The sequence below is a fragment of the Eumetopias jubatus genome, unplaced genomic scaffold (genome assembly GCF_037043125.1).
Source record: "Eumetopias jubatus isolate StellerSeaLion01/CBP00866 unplaced genomic scaffold, mEumJub1_p1.0 scaffold_16, whole genome shotgun sequence".
NCBI lineage: Eukaryota > Metazoa > Chordata > Mammalia > Carnivora > Otariidae > Eumetopias > Eumetopias jubatus.
The window spans coordinates 72,769,085-72,787,595 of record NW_028274822.1 but is presented as its reverse complement, the minus strand read 5'-3'; the positions used below and the strand labels follow the sequence as shown (position 1 = coordinate 72,787,595).

The 18,511-nt window shown below is 51.2% G+C and overlaps 1 long non-coding RNA gene across 1 annotated transcript; it reads right to left on the bottom strand.

Moving 5' to 3' along the window:
- Positions 1-225: 225 nt before the first annotated feature.
- LOC114225233 (uncharacterized) lies at positions 226-16,664 on the bottom strand. The gene is made up of 5 exons (XR_003612522.2): positions 16,399-16,664; positions 15,962-16,266; positions 13,156-13,419; positions 5,504-11,803; positions 226-1,842 (listed from the first exon to the last, which is right to left on the bottom strand). It is a non-coding gene; the product is annotated as an uncharacterized LOC114225233 (long non-coding RNA).
- Between the last annotated feature and the right edge of the window lie 1,847 nt (positions 16,665-18,511).

Sequence of the window (18,511 nt, the reverse complement as noted above, 5' to 3'; positions counted from 1 at the left end):
AGCGACTCCTACTCGCCTCACAACTTTGGAAAATATTCTCTTAGCATTTGCAATTCTTGATCTGGGCCCAACACTGAAATTATTGCAGACATTTGTTGTTGTTGTTGTTGTTGTTTTTTCTCCTCTTCTTTTTGACAGCTTGAGCAAAAGGAGCTGTTTTTGAATTTCGGGAGGGGAAACACACACACACACACACACACACACACACACACACACACACACACACACACAACCAAACAGCATCATTTTGCAGGACAGAATGTGCCCTGTGCTCAAGCGCAGGAGGCCCCAGCCCCGCTCTGGCCAGCCTCACAAACACTTAGTGTCACTGCAGGTTATGTAAGCGTGGTTTGGGCCCACAAGGTTGGACGTGGCCTTGGGTTTTAAAGGAGGCAGAGGAGTTTGGGTGAGAAGCTCTTTGGCTCAAAATAAATCCAGGAACTCAGTGCAGGGGAAGAAAAAAAATTCTCAAGACTCCAATGGAGGGAATATTTAGAGGTAGAGTTTGGAGCATCAAGAACTCAGAAAACTCAGGCCAGAGTTAGGTCAACGTGGTTTCCTGTGCCCCATCATGTATGTGAGTGAGGCTGAGAGGCCAGGGAATGTAGGGTGGGGGTCATAATGTGATCCCTTCAGTGGGATGAAGGGCAACATGCAGACCACATGACTCCTGGAAGGAAAACAACATTTCTTAATATTTTCAAAAATGGTTTTTGCTTTTGTTCACTGAGTTTACAGCCCTTCTGCTGGGGCCCCCGATTTAGTGATTCCTATTGGCCAGGGAAGCCAGTAAGCAAGATGTTTGATCCGGGGGTGGGTGGGAGCAAGGGATGTAGAGTACCCAAATCATCCTAACTTGCCTGAGACCTTCCCAGCATTAAAACTGAAAGCCTCACATTCAAGGAAACCCCTCAGTCCACGGTGAACAGGGAGAGCTGGTCACCCTACAAGACAGAGTAATAATGATGACTATCACAGCCATTATAGACCGTCTTCTAAGTGCCCCTTGTCATGCTAAGGCTTTATATAAATAAATCATCTTTTCAGGGATATTATGCCCATTTGACAGAGCAGGCAACTGAGACTCAGTGGGGGAAGTCAAACAGCAGGAGAGTGGAAGACCCTCACAGGCTTTTATTAAAATCAGAGATCCCTGGGCCCTATCCCTAGAGAATCCAACTCAGTGGATGAGGGATCTGCGTTTTATAACACACCCTCCTACCGATTCTATGAGCAAGTAATTTCAGTGTGCAAAGCTCTACCCAGCTCCACTGGGAATGGCCTTGGAGAGCTGAACACAGAATGGAAGTTCAATGGAGACAAGCACTGAAGCTGAGGGAACGGCATGAGGCAGGGCATAATGTTGTGGGGACTGATGAGTGTGTACCTGAATAAAATGCCCTTGAGGGACAGAGCAGGAAAGGAAACTGCTGTTGACAGACCCAGTTCTGGGGGGCTTGAACACCAGGCTAAGGAATTTGGACTTTATCCTGAAGGCACTGGGGAGCCATGGGAGGATTTAAACAGCAGTTACAGGGTTAAATTTGTATTTTGGAAAGATGAGTCCAGCTCCTAGTCAGTAGTTACACTGGAAGGGGCTGTGACTGGAGTCAACAGAACAGTTAGGAAGAAAGCAAAAGAAGCCAAGCTCAAACTGGCTTGGAAATGCATTAACTTACATAATTGCGTTAGCTTCAGGCATGGCTGCATCCAGGCGCTCAATTAAGAAACCAGTCTCTCTCCACGTCTTGGCTCTGTTCTGGCATCTTTCCAGATAGATCCTCTATCTTTGATGATAAGATTGCCCCCAGAAGCTCAAGGCTTGGCTCTGTGGCTTAGCAACTGCACCAGGAAGAGAATGCATGTCACACACTATTTTCAACCTAAGTGCTAGTGCTGCCACTTGCTGGCTTGGATAGACCCATTTCTCAGCCAATCACAGTAGTATCTCATTGGTCAGGTCTACATCAAGACCCACACTTGGAGTTAGGGAGTGGAATCAGCCCCACTCCAAAGCCACGGTCTGAGATGGTAGGGGAACTGGTCCCCAAAGGAAAATCCGGATTCTATTTCTAGAAACCTTGATCATGGACCATGAAGGGGAAGGAGCAAAGTAGCCCAGCTTTGGGCTGGAACTGGATTCCACAGGATTACCATTCCCGCTTCCCTGAAGTGGAAACAGAGAGGTAAAGTGACTGGCAGGAAGTCACACAGTAACCCAAAGGGAGTCAGTTCTCCAGACTTCCTTCAGACAACTGCGATGGCCAACAGCTCACAATACCCCTGCAGGTGGGAGCTATGCACACTCCTTGGTAACAACCCAGAGAAGACACCCATGGAGTCTCAAAAATATAAGAAGTGACTCTCTAGAAGTTGCTTTCCTGCAAGCATCATCTCAGTATCCACTAAGAGAGGGGAAGCCTCAAGCAACTTCTGGTCTAGAGTCAGGACTGAACGGGGCCTGGAAGCCCCCAGAACACATTACTTCGTGTGGGAGACATGAAGAGAGGGCCACAGGTTGCTGGGTGCTGTGAAACATGTGAGGCGCCAGGGACTCAGCGCCCAGGCACAGATGCGTCCTGACTCGCAGAGCCGTGACCACTGGAATGGGGTCCTCATGGCATAAGCAGGGCAGCAAACAGCCCTGAGTGTCCCCTCACAGCACAGCATGGCACTCACTGTGGGCCATTGCCCCCTGGGCTGTGAGCTCCAGGAAGCCAAGGGCCGTGTCGCCTGTGTGCTCACTGTGAGGCCCAGTGAATTGTTGTCAGATTAACGGTTGGCTGCCCCCATGGTCCTGCACACCTCCAGGCACAGGAGGCTCACTGCCGCCCAAGCCAGCCTGTCCCTTTGTTGAACAGCCCAGCAAGGAATGCCATCCTCAACCCCCTCAAGATGGCAAAATGACAGAACAAGATTCAGAGATCTCCCACTTTGGATTTTATTCTCAGGAGAGAATTCAAAAGTGGGAAAAACAAATTATCCATATGACGATGTTCGTTCTAGTGCTGTTGTCGTGGTGGGAATCTAGGAACAATGGGAACACCTCAGAGGTGGCAAAGACTGTATGTGTGTGTATGCGAGTGTGTACATGTGTATAGGTGTGTATGTATATGTGTGTGTATGTGTGTGCGTGCAAGTGTATGTGTGTGTGAGCGTGCAAGTGTGTATATGTGTGAGCGTGTGTGCGTGCACGCTTTAGTTACTCAGGAGACACCACTGCTCGGACTATCTAGCAACCACGAAAACCGCAAACCTGGAGAAGCACATAGGCACATGGGAAGTGGAATGGGACGGAAGGTTAGGAATAGCAGAACGTGCACTGTACCTGTGGCCCGGTAAGCTAAGTGTGCACACACAGGACAAGAGGGGGAGGGACAGGACCAGAGTGCAGGAAGGACATCTCTGTGGGGCCAGGGTGACAACACCTCAGCTCGTTTTTAAAGTTTCTTTACAGTTACATCCCCTCATCCCAACGGTACTATTACTCCCATTTTAGAGATGAGGACATTGAGGCCAGGGAGGGCAGCCATTTGCACACGGTGCTGCTCGGACAGTCTGGGCAGCTGACTCTGAGGGGGACCGTGAGCCCCTGCGGGGAGCTGGGTGCCCTCCCTGGCCTGCGCCAGCACCTTCTGCCACCCTCCTGAGAGCTGAAGACAAAACTCTTGCCTCCGGGGCCTTCTCTTCCCCTTGCCGACCATTCCTGCGTCCTCACCGTCCCTCCACCCTGTACCCTTGCCCCAAGACTTGGTCTCAAGTCTCCCACTGCAGACCAGGAGGGACATTGGCCAGAGGAGGCTCCGCAACAGACAGGAACGGCCTGGAACATATCCGCACTGCCGCAGCCTGACTCGTGCGAGAGTCTCAAGAACAAAGGCCCCCCCGCACCCACTGGGGCCGCACTGCCAGGCGAGCCAACATGAGTTGGCTCTTTGAGGTACACAACGGCCTCATAACCACAGCGCATCCCCAGGCTGCAGGTTCAGGGGAGAGTTCTAGAGTGTCACCAGTGCAGGTAAAAAGAGACCCTTCTTCTGAGGGAAGTAGAAGAAGTAACTTCTGTCTGCAGACAGCGCTGGCTCTGCTAGGCCATGGACTTATATTCTCTTCTTTACACTTCCTGACCCATGAAGCTATACAGTCAGAAGACAAGGAGGGGTACATGATGCCAAGAGAATGTGGGGCCACAGAGGGCTTCCCTGAGGGAGTGCCATACAGGCTAAGAGCTAAAGGTCCAGGGAGGTAACAAAGCAAAGAGAGAGTATTCCAGGCAGTAGAAACAGCATGTGCAAAGGCACTGTGGTAGGACCCAAAAAGATCAGTGTGACGGGAACATAGCAAGGGTCTGGGGAATAAAATAAATTTGATTGGCTCCTAACACCAATGGTTCCAGCTAACATTTGCTGTGTGGCCACTACACACGGACCCACACAGCTTCTTGTATGTGATCTCTTTTAATCGTTACAATACCTCCATGGTGAGGGTATTCCCCGCCTCCCTGTTTTTCAGATAAAAGGAAATGGAAACTCAGATGTTGGAATTCCTCAAAGCCGGTATTCGACTCCACCGGCAGACCCAGCCCCTGCAGTGGCCGTGTGAGGCACTTTAAACACATTATTTCGATGCAAACTTTCAGCAACCTGTGACAGAGAGACCTTTATTACCCCCACTGCACAGATGAGAACAGGGAGGCTCAGACAGGGCATGTGACCTATCCAAGGTCACAGAGCCTGGAAGCCACAGAGCTGGGATCCGAACCCCAGTGAGCTTGGCTTCAAGCCCAGGGTGGTTTCCACAGTCTCAGAGCTGCAGCAGCTTCTAAGTGTCTGTCAGGGCCAGCATAGGCCTCACCCTGAGTCAGCCCCACCCCTGCGCACGGCAGCAAGTGAGGGATTCACGTGTCACTCCTCGTTTTTGGTGGGTTGTTTTTTTTTGTTTGTTTGTTTTTTTTGGTTTTGGTTTTGGTTTTACTACTGTCTGCAGCCTCAGCAGACCCTCGGGCTGAGCAGCGCCCAGCAGCCGAATTGGGTGCCCTCTGCAGCCAACGGCATCTTGCTGATGGTTATCTCAGGGCCTGGCCCCTCCTGTCCTCCTTGTGGGTGTCCTGGATTATCACTGGATTCCTTTGACAACCCTATGCTGGCTGGCCTCTAGACACACTCAGTCTGGGTTCCCCCCAGAGCAGACCCCGAGGCAAGGACTTGGAGGCAAGCACCTTGTTTGGCAGGTGATCCAGGAAGTGGAGCAGGGAGGGGAGAAGTGAGAGAAGAGGAAAGCCAATAAAGGATGCATTCAGGAGTGGGGTACCACTGTGGGCAACAGGGGTGCATTTCTGCTGGGCCCTCTGGGAGGCTGTGCAGATTACACTTGGGGGGACCCACCCGAGAGGTGGGGGAGCTGGGGTATGTATATCCCCCAACGCCCATCCTGCTTTAAGGCTGCTCCTGGGGTGGGGCTGGGGTGTTAACTTCTGGCGTTTGCAGCCAGCCTGCTCACTCACCTGGCTGGAGAGCACAGCTACTGAGCTGTGTGCCCATGACCTCCGGGGTGGGCCAGGCCATGACATGTTGCAGGGCATCGATTACAGGAAGTTTGTTCACCCATCTGGTCTGGCAGGCAGCAAACATTTTTCGGACGTCCACGTGGCTGGCAGTGCTATGTTCCGAACAGAGGGCAGCTTGGAATGGTAGAAACAATCAAGCACCTACTATGCAATCAGGCTGAAAATTTAAATACACTATCATTCCAAATGACATGTGCACGTGGAAGCATCAGAAGGCCACTTCACAGGATTTTGCATCTGTTACTCACGGGCTTTGGAAACTAGGGCATATGAATCTCCTTGAAATCTCAGTTTTTCCATCCATAAAACAGGCATGAAATCAGTATTTGTTTCATAGGGTCGTTGAGAGGATTAAACCATAAAGTTCCCGGAAACAGTGCCTGGTACGGAGTAAGTATGCTATAAACCGTAATGATTCTCCTAGTTTTTTCTTCTTAGCACCATACTTCACCGAATCTAGGACACTATCAGTTGTAAACCACATCCCAATTTTAGAGCTATTAAAATGCAGGGTGGGGAGGGAAGGATTTCTTAGAATTGACAGAACACAGCATTATTCCTGTTTTCCTGATTGGGGCATTGAGGCTCCGGGCAGGGATATAATATGCCTGTTCCCCCCCCCCAACCCATGTTCTCTGCTCCTGACCCAGGACAGGGTCCTTGCCAGGTCACCCCGGTGTCAGGTTTGGGCAGATTTTGCTGTTAATGCCACGTTGCCTGAGCAGACTCAACCCTTTTCAAGCCGTGGATTAACTTATTTTACTGCTGTGTCAAAGAGAAGCAGAAGTCTGGAGCAATTATGCTGATTGGGGACCCCACCCACCCAACACTCTCCTCCTGGCCTCTGCCAAGATGACTCAACCCAAATTATCCTCCTAATTGTCTCAACCTGTGTGGACTCCCAGCTGGGGCCCTCCTTCCCCCAAACTCACATTACTAGTCCTTGAGTGCTGCAGACAGGAGGAGATATCCGCTGTCTCTGAAATGGAATGTGGACTTCCAGGCCCTTCCAGCCTTCTTATAAACCCAGTTTCCACTTCCTTCTCCCTTCTGCCCACCCTCCTCTGCATACATGCCTGGGTGTCAGTGGCCTTTATGAGAGTTCCTGCTTGGAACAGAGGACCGCTCCCTGTGGGCATCCCTGTTCCTCCACCCCTGGCCTTGCCTTACGCTTGTTGACCTGCCTAAGAAAGGGGGAGTATCACATTTGAATCCCCCTTGAAGGGAGGAACGATCTTGTATTGATGTTTGGATCCCACCCAGTAGAGCTAATGGCACAGAGAAGCTATTCAAGACACGTGGTTTGAATAAAGAGAAGGGGAAAAAACAAAAAACAAAAAACAAACAAGAACCGAGGGAAAACTTGAGTCATGGGAAGAGAAAAGACCTCCAAGGCATGGGGTGCTATAGCTGATCAGACTCATGCGGCAACAACAAGCAGACAGAACAGCAAAAGCAACAGATAGAACAGCAAGAATAAGCAGACACTGCAGTGTTCCATGCAAATCAAGGGATCGACAGACTGTCATGGGGAGAGGGGAGGATGCACTAGGAGGTGGATTTTTATCTGCAGGATTCAGTAAAGGATGTTTTTTTTGGCCAAGCAAGCTCGTCTAGTATATCAGTTTTATGAATGCATAAGTTGTATGAATTGAGCAGGTAGTTAATGAAAACCCACGAAAGAGGCAGACTGAGGCTCAGGGGACCCAGGCCTGGACTATGCCACCATAGGCTGGGAGACACTGAAAGTCTGACTTACTTTTGGGGGGATATATTTTTTTAAGTAATCTCTATACCCAATGTAGGACTTGACTGAATTATTTTTGATTGGCAGTGCACAGGAATTAACAGATTCCCTCAAGGCCACTCATCCAGGAGAGCTCGATATTATCATCAGTCTGGCCAGACTTTCCCCACCAGTCTGTTCCCCTCCCTGCTACCATGGACATGGGCCACCATGTTTTTAATGTAGCTTCATCGTTCCAGGACACCTGCCACCCCTTTATGTACATATTTATGTATCCAAGAACAACAAATAACAATGGGTAGGTGGTTTTCAAATGAACGTAAGAGATACCATCTTCTGTGGCTTATTTGCAATTTTCTTTTCCCCATCAGTATTAATTTTCGAGATTCATCCTTCCTCCTTCCAACTACTATATAATATTCCAGGGCATGACCATCCCCTATGCTATCTGTCCACTTCCCCATGGGTGGAGATGCAAGTTATTTCTAACCCTGCCCTACATTTTCCTTCCTTAGGTATCTCTTCTATAAAAATGAGGTACCATAGATGACTTCCAACTTTCCAGGAGCTGGGCACCTGAAGTGCAGACCTCACCCTCCGGAAGTTCGAAGTCCAGTCAGAAAGACAGGACTTGTAGACTCGTATGTACAGGAGAGGGATTTCACTGCGTGGCTGAATGGGGTGCCAACGTGTTTCCTAATTCTCATCTCTGCTGTCGGTCTCTAAACTCCTCCCATCCCGAGAATGCTTTACACAGTGCCTGGCACTCCTGGAAGAATGAGCAAGGCCGGTGAGGGGTCTGGCACTGGGGGGAGGGGGCGTGTGCATCTCCACTGATTCCGTCGGGAGGCCCTGCCTAGTCCATCAATAACAGCCCAGGCTGGGCAGCTTCCTGCCCCAGACTAGCAGGACGCATCTCACGGCACACAGCAGGAATCCTCTGGCTGTTATTTATGTTGGCTGCAAAATCCAGGAAATCGCCACTGGATATATGGCCCAATGTCTCAGGATTAAATCCTGTTAGTATGAATCTCATTCCCCAGTATTCCCCTGTGATCCAGACCACGGGGCCTGCCCGATGGTGGATCCAGGTTTGTTGTTACAGGGGAAAAAAGAAAGAAACCAGAGCCCACGTTGAGGAAGCTCAGAATCAGATGTACGGCCTGGCGGAAACACTGCCATATGCTTAATTGTGCTCCAATTACACAGAATGCTCCAGAATCACCGCTCTGGGGTAGAGAGATGCTAATGGCCATCATTACGTTTGGACAGCCCTGTTCGGTTATATTGTGATCTTTGCAACTACCATGTGGTTCACCAAGAGTCACCAGCCCGGTCTAACATGGGAGAAACATCAGAGTGGCTCACTTGCACATGCTTCCTGAGCACCTAGTGCAGACCACACCTGGCTCTGGGAATGGAGACAGGGAAAAATTGACTCTCATGTAACTTCCAGTCCAGCTGGGAGAGACCAGCAGTACACACGTACGCACGCGTGCACTGTGCAGGTAGTGATAAGTGCTGTGAAGGATAAGGAACTATGACAGATAGGGGGAGGGCCTGGTTTTATGTGAAGTGGTCTGGGAAGGCCCCCTTGAAGAGGGAACACTGGAGCATCCAGGTGAGGCAAGGGAGGGAGCTGTGAGCGGCTCTGGAGGAAGCGTGTTCTGGACCTCAGGAACAGCCAGTGCAAAGTCCCTGAGGCGAGTTGCCTGGAGTGTTGGAGAGTGTTGGAGAAGCAGCCAGAAGGAGGCCAGTGTGGCTGGAGGGGAGTGAGGGAGAGGAGGTCTAGGAGGGGGTGGGGACAAAGAGAGGGTCCCAGTAAAGGAGACCTGTAGAATGAGTTACATGGCAGGGCTTTGAGTAGAGGAGGGATATGACCTGTCTGATACTTAAGTGAAACCCTCTGGCTCCCCTGTGGGAGGGGAAGGGGCCAGTTAGGAAGGTCTTGAGCCACCACCCGGGAAGAAAGGATGGTGGCTAGACAGGGTCAGGATCGTTGTGGTGGACACAGTCAGAAGGGTCGGATTCTGGACCTATTTTGAAGGTGGAGCCTACACGATCTCAAGTAGGGAGTGAGAGGCGCACTTGACCCAGTCAGGGAGTGGGGGCGTTGAGCCAGGTCTCCTGCTTCCTTCCACAGCCTATCACTGGGGCCTTAGATGATGCATTCGAACAAGCGTGCTGATGGCCACTAAATCCTGTGGGTTCGATCCCTTAAGGAGCACCCAGCTCTTTTTGCAGTCGCAGACTCTATTCCTTGCATCTGTTCCCTCTTGCCAACTTGATGATCGCGAGCAGGGTGTGAGACCAGGACCCTGAGCCAAGGGCAGTGTTTTCACAGACATGCAATGCAAACCCATGCAAATAATCCTTTATGTTTGCACCACAATCCAGAGGAGAGTCTTTCCATCTTTATCATACAGATGAGGTGGAGAGATCTGATCACTTAGAATAAAGCTGGGGGTTGCACTCAGGTGACAGGGGTATCACCTGGCTGAGCTCTGCCCATTGAGAAGAGAAGGATCCTGGTGCTGAGATCCTGTCGGGGCCAGACACTGGCTACCACTCCTTTACCCTTGGCCCAGCTTGTTTTCTGAGCTCCCTGGTCCTCCCCTACCCAGCCTGGACACCTCACACTTGAGTCCGTCTTCATGCACAGCTATGATTATTTGGGGAGCTGCAGACTTTCAACATTTGAAGGCATTAAGGGATGTTGAGCTGTGATAATCAGGTACAAGGCATCCAGCCTCTTGTACTTTCTGCCTGCAGAAGCTCCCGGGACAATCAAGGAAGAAAGAATGATTCCATCGTAGAACATTTGCAGTTCCTGTCCATTCCATTTTAGAATTTCTTAGATCTAATTTCTCATTTGTTTCATCTTGGGACTTCCAAGGTTTTCTTCGTTCCTTTAAAAAATATCCTAGATCTAATTCCTGCCCTAACTAGAATTTCCTTGATCTAATTTCTAATAGAGTCCATCCCAGAACATTGGAAAAGTATGTGGGAAACAGGTCTGGGTCACTTTCCCTACCACGAATATTTGCTTGTATCTAATTATTCCTCCAGTCTGTTTGGAGTGTTGACTGCGGGCCAGGCACAGAGCTGGGAGCTAAGAATTCAAAAGTGAATGGGGCAGAGCCTCTTTCTTCTCTGGAGGGTCTCACTGTCAGCGGGGAAGCAAACACTCTACAGAAGTAAACGATGATGGCGTTTGGTGCTAAATTCATGCAAAATGTCCTATACATCCAATCTCTGCCGGGCACACGAGTGAGAGAGCATGGGCTCTGCGGGCACTCATGGCTTCCAGTTTCAGTTCCCAAGTTCAATTGTGTGCCAGCGTCTCTGTTGGAAACTGATCAAAATGCAGAACCCTAGGCCTGAGCCCTCAGGGGTTCTCCTTCTGCAGATCTGGAGTAGAGCCCAAGTAGGGTGACCAACTGTCCCCTTTTGCCCAGACCTTAGGGGTTCTCTGGGACTCAGGACTCCAGTTCTAAAACCAGGACAGTTTTGAGCAAATTGCGACAGTTGGTCTCCCATGACCCAGGAGTATGCATTTTTAAAACACTCCCCAAGTGATTCAAACGTGGGTGTTCCACATGGTCTCGTGGGAGCCAACAGGAAGCCCTGAGCCCCAGTCCTCCCTGGGGTAGGTGGGGTAACGTGGCCCACCTCTGAAGTCCAGAGGTAGAGTAGGTTGGGAGTTTACAAGGGCAAGTGTGGCTGGTGGAGGGGGGGACGGTAATCCAGGCACAGGGGGCAGTCAAGACCCCTGGGAGTAAAAGTGCCAGTGGGGTCAAAGGCCCCCGAATCCGCTGACCTAGATCTCCTTCAGAGCATTCCCAGCGTGGCAGGATAGACTGGGGAGAAGCAAAAATGAAAATGGATTGATTAGCCCAACTGGGCGGAGATGACTGAGCTTGTCGATACCGCTGAGCCAAATTTCCCGGCGGCCCCTAGCTGGGCACAGCTGAGCTACGAGAACTGCAGGATATTTGAAGTAAAGGCTCAACCTTGAAGAAGTATTAATGAAAATGTCACAGGCACTAAAGTCAAAGCAGATGCGAAGCCGGCTACATGGGCAGACGTAGCTGATAAGAAACAGCCCAGGAGAGAACAAAACCTCTTGAGATTAGGTCAAGGGCAGACCAAAAAAAAAAAAGACATCCAGGGGTCCCCCATGGCAACGCGGAGGAAGGCTGCCGCTCCCATGAAACAGGCTGACATTTTTGTGCTGCTGTGTTATAGATTGACATCCCGACAGGGCAGCATTCAGAGGCCTCCACATCAGCAAATAAATATTACGTCTCCATCTTCAGCTAAGCAGAGCTGTGGTGCATTCCTATTACTTCATGTGGATTAACCATCTGGAAGTTGAATCAAGCCACAGAGTAAAGAATGGGATCCAATTTTGCATTCACCAAAATAAGCCGTACTAGTCTCAATTTATGGCAGATGGTTATGCAGTCTCAGCGGGCCAAAAAATCTCTCTGCAAAAGAATAAAGTTTATGCCAATTACTGTAATAGGAACCAGCACAACAACTGCGTGGGGTTGACTAAGATCGTAGATATCGCCGTACAGCCCGTAAACTGCGGGGGGCCAGGGGAACGATGGGGACCCAGTTAATTCATTAAGATAACGCGAGAGAAATGAGGAGCAGAGTTAGTCATAAAACAGAAATATTTCCTCGCCAAGGATGGGAGGGGATCGAGGTGGAAGGGGTCTTACCGGGATGTGGCCTCAGCCGTGCTGCCGGTGGGGGTCAGGGGAATGGTTGGCGGTTAATGGTTAAGAGAGACGGCCTGGCTGCTCCGTGGGAAAAGGCATGGGAGAAGAGGGGTTAAATGCGGGGCTTCTCTGCTCCATTCATTCAGAACGGATCTGCTCAGTGGGCAGACCCCAAGCCTGCAACAGTGGTGGCCAGTGATTCTGGCACCTACCCTTAGAGCACCCGGGAGGGATGCTGGCCTCGTCAGAAGGTCAAGGGAGGGGTCTTTGAGGACCTGGACCTTGGGCTGAGGCTGAAGGACGAACGGGGGAGGGAAAGGGACTCTGGACCTAGGGGACACCATGGCCTTTAGTCACGGGATCCTGGATCATGGAGGTGAGGGGCCACGGTGGAGAGGGTGGCCAGGCCCAACAGGCAGGGCCTGTCAGGCACAGTGAGGAGGTTTGCCCCTGTCCTCAAAGCAAAGATGGAATGAGGCCATCCACCTCCCTTTTGGAGAGCCCCTTGGCTGCAGGAAGCTCTGCTTCTTTTCAGCGGAGGGCAGCTTCTTGACCTGTGTGCGCCCTAGTTTCCCCAAGGATATGGAAATGTGAGAACTCCCCGCTCCCCGGGCCCGTGTCAGGGTGGAAGTGTGAGCCATAGCAGGGGATGCTCAGGTGGAGGAGGGATTCACGCTCTCCCCATGGAATGGCCCGGCCTGAGCCAAGTGCTGCCGGGCCCCCCAGGTCAGCAGCTCCTCCGAGAGCGACTTCCACCCAGTCTGCACACCCTACCCCGAAATCTTCTGTGCCCTATGAAGGCTGGAGAAAGGATTAGGCAGCTGGTTCGGGGGCACATGAGGCTACAAAACAAGGTTGCTTGTCCCCCACACTATGTTCGTTCGGCTTTTGTATCTGTTTTTAAATGAATGCTGCTGGCTTAAAGAACGTGGACATTTGGGGCTGAAAATAAGGTGACCCGCTGTCCCCCATTTGCCCAGGACTGTCCCGGTCCAGTCTCCCAGGAAACTCCCCTATCCCAGGTGAACTGGGATGGCTGGTCGCCCTCACTGATTAGGAGACCGACTAAGCAGCAAATCCAATGCTGGAGAGATTTTTCACCCATTACTTACACATTTCTTGTCCCAGGGCCATATTCTGTGTCGGTGTTGGTACCCCAACCTTCATGGGCAGGACACAGGGGCTCAGAGGGGCTGAGACGTACTCACTGGCCTGCTGCTCAGTAAGTGGACGTGGCAGACTCGGAATGTAGGCATCGGATGCCAAAACCCCCATGTCCATCGTGGCCTCTCGGGGGGTGGGGGGGAGACAGCAGCAGCGATGTAAAACTCAGTAGCAGCAGTCATGGCTGCCAAGCTCCACATTCTCTGGGTAGGCTGACAAGGAAGGGAACAAAGTTCTTCACAAGCAACAGTCATCCCACTGTCCCTCGCCTGGCCAGACAACTCCTCCCGACTCACACAAAGGCCTGAGTGAACACAGGGGCCAACATTGCATCCTGGTGGCCCGGAGCCAGGGCTGGGTCAGGCTGTCCTCAGCCACGGGTAGAGCGCCCCCCAGATCCTGGGGTCCAGGCAGCGCACAAACAGCCCCAGGATGGAGAGGACCGATGATGGGGGGGTGAAGTCCAGGGCAAGCGGGAGAAGCCCCTGCTTGAGGCCTGGCGCTCCCATATGTGGGGAGCCCGCCAGCCGGAAGGCAGGCGCTGACCTCAATCGCACAAGTGGAAAATCTGAGCCTGTTGGGTGTGGAAGGGGCTGGGAGGAATCCTGAAATCCCTCCCACGACGGCTTTCTGGCACGCGCCTCAGAAGAGGAGTGAGCTCATGGGCCACCAGCTGCAGAAGCAAAAGATCTTAGCCCCAGTGATAAAAGGCACGCTGGGCACTCGCGTATGGGGAAGGGTTCTCAAGGCCTGGTGCGGTACAAATCAAGTTTTCAGTAAGATTCTCTTGTAATGTGAAACACCGAAGACAATTCGGGGGGTCGGGGGGCGGTGGGGGAGAACTACCCACAATCGCGCCATGTTAACAAAACCACCCCGGCGGCTCCCTTCCAGATGTTCACAGGCCTCGAGATTTCCCGCAGGTGAGGAGTGACTGCAACTCTGATTTCTCACCTCGACGTTGCAGACAATGTTTGTGTTTGCACATGCATTTCAGAGTTCTCGCTAAACCTTTTCCCCCAAATACTCTGAGGTGACGTACACAGGAGGCACGGAGACAGGAGAGCAAAAACCCTCCATTTGCACAGCGCCATCGCACAAATCAAGTGTGAGGGCTGAGAAGGGGGGGCTAGGTTTGGTGGGGGGGGCGGTGAAGGAGTTATGCCAGGAAGACTGCCTGGAGAGGTTGCCTCAGCTGGACACAAACTGCAACATGGGAGCTGCCTGACACCAAAGACTGAGGGGGAAATTCGACACTGTCTAGGAAGAAATGTTTTCTTGGCTCTGGGCTCTGGGAAGAATCAGTCATGGAAGGTTGCTCCTAAGGGGTGTTTAAGAACAAAGGGTCCTCGATAGAATTTTTATCATTAGGGCTGCTCCTTCCTTCGACCCTTATTAAATGCCACAGGCATGGACCTCAGTGTTCCTGAAAGACAGGGAGGTGGGATGAGCAGCGGCTAGGAGTGACTCCAGTGTGACTCCCTGGGTTATAACCCTGGCTCCACCGCTTCCAGTAACGGGATGTGGCAATATTAGTCTGGGCCTCAGTTTCCTCATCTGTAGAAAGGGGGGTGATAGCAGTGCCTAGCTCACAAGGCAGTTGTAAAGATTCAATGAGGTCGTTTATGTGTTGTGCTCAGAACAAGACCTGACACGCACTCTTAAGTGCTGGCTGTTTTTTGGGGCAAGAGTCTAGAGTAGGGATTGGCAAACTATGGCCCTTGGGCCAAATCCGGCCCACCACCTGTTTGTGTAAATAAAGTTTTATTGGAACACCACCACACTCATTCGTTTACATTACGTCTAAGGTTACTTTCATGCTACAAAGGCAGAGTTCAGTAGTTGCAACAGTCTGCATGGCCCACAAAGCCCAAAATATTTACTTATTTGGCCCTTTATAGAGAAAGTTTGCTGACCACTCACCTAAAGAAAGGAATGGAAGGGCTTGAGGATGTCTGCGCATGGCTGTTCTGGGGCCTGATTCTAAGCCTCCTTCCAGCCTTACTTAGGAGAAGTCTCTCATCCTACACAGTGCCTCTCTGGGAATGACATTTTGGAGTGATGGCTACAAAACACTCACAGAACCTCTTGGTAGGCTGAGTTGTTTCAGGGCTTCCCAGGCCACGGGAAAATGGAGTCAGCTCTGAGAGAACAGGCCATCAGTATTCCAGGCTGCGGGAGCCAGCGTGCAATGGGATGCCCAGAGGCGAAGCTTTTGTTTAGCACATACATTAATAAACACTGTAAGCCACTCCTCCGTTCCACTTCATGAAACTCCCTCGGTCTGGAGTGCAAGGCAGTTCTGCTATTGACTGATTAGCAGGTGGTGTTAGGATATATAAGGGATCAATGAGGCAGAGGCACATCATGGTGCTTTACCGCTTCTCAGAAATTCAAGGAGTAAACAGAGTCAACCCAGGGTTGAGTGTCACGGACTCTGGGAAAACCGGGCTGATTTTCTAGGCAAAGGCCTGGTTTTAGCGTGCCCCATTAGGAGTCACGAAGCCAAGCTCGGGTTAACCTGTTAGCAGTGGTATCTAGAGAGCCAAATTCTAATCACGGAAAACATATAGGGCATCTATGAGCTTTTCCGTGAGCACAGCATTCAGTTTAACAGCCACAGATGGTATTTTCTGGACAACAGACGACAGACAGTGAAGTTAACACATGCCAGTTGAGAAGTTTAGCTAACCAGCATTATCTTCATTGTATTTCAGACACCAACAGCTTTTGTTAGCCCATCACGGCTCTTACCCTTCAACTTTCAGTTGGTATGGGTCGGCAATCTGATGGCAAACAACAGCAACTGTCTTCCTATGCTGAGCGCTTTCCATGGACAACATCCATGCTATGCACAGTCCCTTCCACCCAGGCATGACCATCTAATAACCAGGAGGTAGACAAGCAGTGCTGGTTCCACTTCACAGATGGCAGGAGGCGGCTCTCACTGGTCGCTGGTCCCTGGTCACTGGCCTTAGCTGCACTGGTCTGGGCCTCAGAGAGCCATGCAGGTGTTCAAGCATGGGTGCGGCACAATCAGGGGCATCCTAGAAAGTCACCTGTAGGTGGCACAGCCTGATTAAGTGTATCCGGGCTCTAGAACAGAGCTTGGCAAACTTTGGCCCCAACAGCCAAATCCAGCCCACCACCTATTTGTGTAAATAAAGTTTTATCAGAACAGACACACTTACTTGTTTACATACTGTCCATGGCTGTTTTTGCATTACAAGGGCAGAGTTGAAGAAGGGTGATACACCCTATGGCCCAAAAAGCCTAAAATATTCGCAGTCTAGCCTTCGACAGAAAGTTGGCAGGCCCCTGCCCTAGATGAGAGGGTGGTTTGGGCCGGGCCACAAAGAGGAGTGCAATGTGATTATCACAGGCATTGGCGGGCACTTTGGAAGACTCAGGGACCACAGGCTTCCTGGCTTGGGCCGTGCAGCCAGAGATTCAGGTACCTGATGGAAGACAGTACGCCTGGGGGAAGGAGGAAAGACGTGAATCTGGTTTAAGACTTCTTGAGTTGGAGGAGACTACCAAAGCTCAGGTTTAGATGTCTGAAGAGAGAGGGGTAAATGCCAACCTGGAGCTCCCTCCTCTGTCCTCTCACCATCAGCTTCCAGAGTTACTACATCCTGTTGCTGCTCATTGTCATGCTTTAATTCTCCTACAGCAGACATTAGACCTTACTGACTTGGAGGCTATACTCCCCTCCCCTCTGACCCCAAGACTCAAAAGGGGCCTTGTACAGGGCGGGGCAGGGACACGCTGTGGGCGAACAGAGCGGTTTCAGAGTCCAAGTGCCCATCGGGGGAGGCAACCGGGGTTGTGTGGGGTGGGGTGGACAATGGTGGCTCCTGCCCACAGGAGGTCCCAAGCTAACTTGGGATGCAAAACACACAGACTCAGAAGATGGACAGCATCGATTAATCTACTGAGGCAGCACGGAGTCCACAGGTGCCACATGAGGGATGCGGGCTGCTGCAGAGACCACGCCAGGTTAAGGCCAGCTGCATGGAGCAAGTAGTACTTGGGCTTTGTCAACTGGGTAGGAGTCTGACTGCTTGGAGACAAAGCGGTCTTCTCAGTGATCTCCTAGGAAGAGGGTGGGAATTCTCTGGGCCCTCTTTCCCTGTCCTTTGAAAACAGGGCACACTGACCCCAAGCCATAGAAAAGGCAACTGGTGGGCAGCCTATACTTTTAAAGGCTCCCCCACGTGACTCTAGGGTGCTGCCAGGGCTGAGAACCTCTGGTTTACGTGCACTGAATTTTTTCGAACCAGTAGCCCTAGCAGGACAGAACAAATACTCAAGAGCTGGGAACCCCTCAGATGCCTGGGGAGAGAGTCATCCAGGGACAGACTGTAATTTGTGATTTAACTCGATGGAGGAGAAACCATGAGGAGGTCAGAAGCAGGGGTCCTCCACTCCCCAACTGCCACCACCCTAGGGGAGTGCAAGCGATCTTGGGGAGTTGGGGAAGCAAACTGAGTTAGTTCTGAATCCCTTTTAAACAACAAGCCGGCAACATGGCACTTTCAGAAGGAAAAAAGGGATGGGCATCAAAGTATGAGGTGCCTCCAACTGCTGAGCACTGCTTCCAATGCCTAGCATGGCGTCGGATGACACGGCCTTGGAATAGCCGCAATTTCTACTTTTCCCAATCCAATCTAGTTGAAGAACTGGTTTTGAAGAGACCTGCTGTTGCTTAGTATTTCCAAGTCAGAAGACATAACCTCAAGTGACCCTGGCAGGATTCCTAGGAAGCACTCCCTGCGGGCAGTGGATGCTCCAAGCTCAGCGGGAAATCTTCCACCTGTCTCCTAGCACTTTCCCTCCCTCCCAACCATTCCAAGTCCCAAACTCTACAACTGCCAGTGAGGGCAACTTGAAAAAAAATCCTAAGTCATAAAACATCGTAACATTCGGTGGCTCTCCGGATGTCGGACTGGAGGGTCTAAGAACAGGCAGAACAACGTTCTCCTTCCAAATGGTCAAGAACAGGGTATTACACGCTGACCCCTTGTCAATGCAGCTAGCTGAGAGGAGATGAACAGTTAGTGTCTATTCCTCAGAGACAAGATGTGAGGAGGAGGTGGGGCTGTGGAACTATACAGTTTAGCAAGTTGGAAACGGGGAGAGAGGTGAGCTTTATAAAAGCCAGGTGTTGGGTCCACTGTGATTTCAGACCAACCAAGAGGCAGTCTGGTAAAGCAACAGAACAGGAAGGGAAAGATCACAGTGAGTGAGGGCGCCCCATATGCTCAGGGACACTGACCCTGAACACTCTGCAGCTGGGTACTC